At 52.6% G+C, this 5312-nt stretch overlaps 1 pseudogene; it reads right to left on the reverse strand.

The window, feature by feature from the left end:
* Nucleotides 1-447: 447 nt before the first annotated feature.
* On the reverse strand, nt 448-603 carry LOC121877209 (annotated as a pseudogene).
* Between the last annotated feature and the right edge of the window lie 4709 nt (nt 604-5312).

Raw genomic sequence — 5312 nt, forward strand, 5'->3', positions numbered from 1 at the left:
GTAGACCGGGCCCAGGCGCACTCATCAATTTAGGTTCCACTGCAATGCATGCCAAGCTCTTTTCGAGGTGATAGACGAAATTCCGGCGGGGCTTACTTAAAAGATATCCGACCCGGTTTCGTTTCCTCTTCGTGGGATGGAGTGCCTCTTAGAACATGTGCAGCATCAGCCATGAGCGGCCGACGGCCATTCGTGTCTCTGTGGACAGCAGGCAAAAGAGCGCCGCCTCCAGTTATTTTGCGAGGGCGACAACTGTCGCTTTGTTGTGGTTGAATGTGGGTGCGCCAAGTCCATGGACTTGCTAGTGATAGGCTTGCTTGTTTTATGGCACGCCCGCGCAAGGCGCGGGCGATTAAACCCCAAGGCGGAAGCTCGGTTCGGGTTACCCTCGTGTCGGGAGACAGTCAGCAGGCACCGAACTCGCAGCAACCGATGGATGTATATTTCCGACCCTCGTAGAGGAGTGGCGGCGACAAGCTCATATGGCTGCCGCCGCCGCAATATGCGTTCAACTTGTCGATGTATCTGGTATTCTTGCGATTCACATACCGACACGCAGTTTGCTGCGGTCTTCATCGACCCACGTGATCCCCGTTAAGAGTTGTGTATTTGCCATTTGGTCTTTTTGCGACTAACCATCACAGGTCGAGTCTCAATGAAAGGGTTTGACAGACATAGCCCAAGTTTGTGGTTTGGGTTTGGCCGGACGGCTTGTTGTTGTTTTTTGACACTTGAATTTCTCTCTTTTTGGGTCAAGAGGCTTATTCGCCGGTAGTAAGGAACGGACGGGCAGCCGTCCAAAGCCCCGTCCGTCCTCCTCCTCCGGTCTTCGCGCTCTCGCCCGAGTGTGGTCCACCTACAGCGTGGTGGTACCTATTTTTGGTGCGGGGGCCGGGATTGTCCTCTTTCGCTGCTGGAGTTGCCAGAGCAGAGCCCGAGACCGCCCAAATCAGGAGAGTAGTAGTAGTAGTTTTAAGAGCGCCCCGTTCTCTCTCTCTCTGTTAATGATCCTTCCGCAGGTTCACCTACGGAAACCTTGTTACGACTTTTACTTCCTCTAAATGATCAAGTTTGGACATCTTTCCGTCAGCTCGAGGCGACGACCCCAGAAAACCCTCGCGGGCAACGGGGCCGACAATCCAAGAGCGCCAGTCCGAAGGCCCCACTAAATCATTCAATCGGTAGTAGCGACGGGCGGTGTGTACAAAGGGCAGGGACGTAGTCAGCGCAAGCTGATGACTTGCACTTACTGGGAATTCCTCGTTCATGGGAAACAATTGCAAGCCCCAATCCCTATCAAGAAAGGCTTTGAACGGGTTACCCGCTCCTCTCGGAGGGGAAAACTCGTTGATCCCTTCAGTGTATGCGCGCCCAGAACATCTAAGGGCATCACAGACCTGTTATTGCTCAATCTCGTGCGGCTAGAATTGCCGCTTATCCCTCTAAGAAGAAGTTGCGAACTGGACACCATTTTCTGGAGATCCGCGACTACTTAGTAGGCCAGAGTCTCGTTCGTTATCGGAATTAACCAGACAAATCGCTCCACCAACTAAGAACGGCCATGCACCACCACCCACCGAATCGAGAAAGAGCTCAATCTGTCAATCCTTCCGTGTCTCTGGGCCTGGTGAGGTTTCCGTGTTGAGTCAAATTGCCGCAGGCTCCACTCCTGGTGGTGCCCTTCCGTCAATTCCTTTAAGTTTCAGCTTTGCAACCATACTTCCCCGGAACCCAAAGACTTTGGTTTCCCGGAAGCTGCCCGCCGGGTCATGGGAATAACGCCGGCGGATCGCTAGTTGGCATCGTTTATGGTTAGAACTAGGCGGTATCTGATCGCCTTCGAACCTCTAACTTTCGTTCTTGATTAATGAAAACATCCTTGGCAAATGCTTTCGCAGTAGTTCGTCTTGGACGGTCCAAGAATTTCACCTCTAGCGTCGCAATACGAATGCCCCCCTGTTCCGATTAGTCATTACCTCTGGTTCCGAAAACCAACAAAATAGAACCGAGGTCCTATTCCATTATTCCATGCATCACCATTCGGGCCATTCAAATAGCCTGCTCTGAGCACTCTAATTTTTCAAAGTAAACTCTCCGGCCACTCGGGACACTCGACAAAGAGCATCCTGCGAGCGGCGGGCGGTTGTTCGAGCGTGAGTAAACACCGGCGGTGCACCGTCAGTCCGGAACTGAGATCCAACTACGAGCTTTTTAACCGCAACAACTTTAATATACGCTATTGGAGCTGGAATTACGCGGCTGCTGGCACCAGACTTGCCCTCCAATGGATACTCGTTAAAGGATTTAAAGTGTACTCATTCCGATTGCGAGGCCTCGGATGAGACTCACATCGTTATTTTTCGTCACTACCTCCCCGTGCCGGGAGTGGGTAATTTGCGTGCCTGCTGCCTTCCTTAGATGTGGTAGCCGTTTCTCAGGCTCCCTCTCCGGAATCGAACCCTGATTCCCTGTTACCCGTTATAGCCATTGTAGGCGCATAACCTACAATCGAAAGCTGATAAGGCAGACACTTGAAAGAAGCGGCGCCGGTGCGGAGACCGTGCGCTCAGCCCGAAGTTATTCAGATTCACCACAGGTGGGTTACGGACCGGGGCCCGACCAGTTTTGAACTAATAAAAGCGCTCTTCCCTTGCGGTCAGAGACCAATTGCATGTATTAGCTCTAGAATTGCCACAGTTATCCAAGTAAGTGGGTTTACAGATCCAATGAAACATAGCTGATTTAATGAGCCATTCGCGGTTTCGCCTTAAATCGGCTTGTACTTACACATGCATGGCTTAATCTTTGAGACAAGCATATGACTACTGGCAGGATCAACCAGGTAGCTGCTGCTGTTGGCGGCGCCTATCACGGCGGCCAAAATAGTGAGATTGAGAGAGAGGCAGAAGACATTGGGCGAGGGACCGCACGTTGGCCTTAGAGAAATAGCAAACCAGATGATCAGATCTAACTGCACCTTCTCTTGCTATCCTCGGCGCCGGCAGCGCCACCGTGTGTGCCAATCTCCTCCCTTATCCGCTCCTCTTTCCCCCAGCTCCAGCGAGGCAGCCGACATTGGGCGAGGGACCGCACGTTGGCGAATCTCCTCCCTTATCCGCTCCTCTTCTCTTTGCCCCAGCGAGGCAGAAGACATTGGGCGAGGGACCGCACGTTGGCTTTAGAGAAATAGCAAACCAGATGATCAGATCAAACTGCACCTTCTCTCGCTATCCTCGGCGCCGGCAGCGCCACCGTGTGTGCCAATCTCCTCCCTTATCCTCTCCTCTTCTCTTTGCCCCAGCGAGGCAGCCGACATTGGGCGAGGGACCGCACGTTGGCCTTAGAGAAATAGCAAACCAGATGATCAGATCAAACTGCACCTTCTCTTGCTATCCTCGGCGCCGGCAGCGCCACCGTGTGTGCCAATCTCCTCCCTTATCCGCCCCTCTCCTCTTTACCCAGCTCCAGCGAGGCAGCCGACATTGGGCGAGGGACCGCACGTTGGCCAATCTCCTCCCTTATCCGCTCCTCTTCTCTTTGCCCCAGCGAGGCATAAGACATTGGGCGAGGGACCGCACATTGGCCCATCTCCTCCTCTCTCTCTTTCTCTTACTGTTTGTGGGGACGTGGGCTCATGAGCGCCATCGTCGCCCAATATTGGTTAGGTTGTGTATTTCACGGGTGGGAACCGCCATCATCGTTGTTAGGTGATGGGGTAACCCAACGTGTGCTTTGACGAGTTTTGGCTGCTAAACTCTCTTTTTAGTATACTCGGCTCCCAGACTGCGCCCTGGTCGTTTTGAACCATGAGCGTTGTCTATGCACATTTAGGTGTTGCTTGCTGCGGAATAGTGCAATGAATCTCGGTCAAGAGACGGTTATTGCATTGAAGGTCAAAACAGACGCGAAGACGGGGTGACTGTTTAACGCAAGTCCGCTTAAGTTGGGCAGACAGCAAGGCGAAGGGGAGCCCTGCTCTGGACTGGAAGGTCAGCATATGCTGTGACGGAACCAGTAGGGTGGCTTAATGCGGCGCGAGAGAGAGAGAGAGAGAGAGAGACGGAGTAAATAATGTCCAAACGAAGAGACCTTGGCAAGTGCATTATAGAGCGCTGAGCTCATCACATAAGCCCGCTTCCACTGCTATTCCTCTTGATCCAGCACGAGACTAAAATCTCTCTCTCTCCTTCTGCTCCAGCCATTGCAGGGCAGGGAAGCGACGGCAATTTGGGTTGTTGTTTTTGAATGCCGCGCTTTGCTTCGCAGAGGCGCCGAAGCGCTCCGCTGGGGGGCGGAAGATATTTCACACCGAATATGTGTGTGAAGGCACCCTCTCCCCTTAATATAGTGAAATAGTGCAATCCAGCATACAAGGTCGGACGATAGGACATTCACCGTACCGCACCTCGAGAGTGGATGTTGGGTAAGGTTAAAACCGGACTGTTCGCAGACAGCCGAATAACCCGGTTCCGGACTAATTGGTGGATGCAACATCATGATGATGCTGCTGCTGCTGTCGCGGAAACCGCAGTGGCGACGTGAGAGAGTAATAATGTTCAATAGGGAGAGCGACCTGGTTAGTGTAATTGATAGATCGCGAGCCTACTCGCCATTAGCCCGCTCCACTGCCATTCCTCTGACCCAATGAGACTATTCTCTCTCTCGCTCTCCTTCTGCTCCAGCCATTGCAGGGCAGGGAGAGGAAATCGACGGCAATTTTGGTTGTTGTTTTTGAATGCCGCGTTTTGCTTCGCAGAGGCGCCGAAGCGCTCCGCTGGGGGGCGGAAGATATTTCACATCGAATATGTGTGTGAAGGCACCCTCTCCCCTTAATATAGTGAAATAGTGCAATCCAGCATACAAGAGCCGACGATAGGACAGTCACCGTACCGCACCTCGAGAGTGGAAGTTGTTTGATCGTTTGTTAGGCAGAAAGAAACCCGACTGTTCGCGAACAGCCGAATAACCCGGTTCCGACTTACAATAGACGCAACATCATGATGCTGCTGCTGTCGCGGAAACCGTGGTGGCGACGTGCGCCGAGAGAGTAATACAGCCCAATTGGGAGACAGACCCATTAGTGAAATTCATGATCGCGCTTCCACTGCCATTCCTCTGACCCTGATGAGACTATTTTTCTCTTCTGTTGCTGCTGCTCAGCCATTGCAGGCAGGAAGGGAAAGACGGCAAACTTTGGTTGTTGCTTTTGAATGCCGCTTTGATATTTCGGGCAAGAGTTTTGCTAGCCTTTGGGGGCGGAAGGTTCCACCAATAGGTGTGTGAAGGCACCTCTCCCTTTAATAGTAGTGAAA

This window comes from Homarus americanus, unplaced genomic scaffold (assembly GCF_018991925.1).
Source record: "Homarus americanus isolate GMGI-L3 unplaced genomic scaffold, GMGI_Hamer_2.0 scaffold334, whole genome shotgun sequence".
Lineage (NCBI taxonomy): Eukaryota > Metazoa > Arthropoda > Malacostraca > Decapoda > Nephropidae > Homarus > Homarus americanus.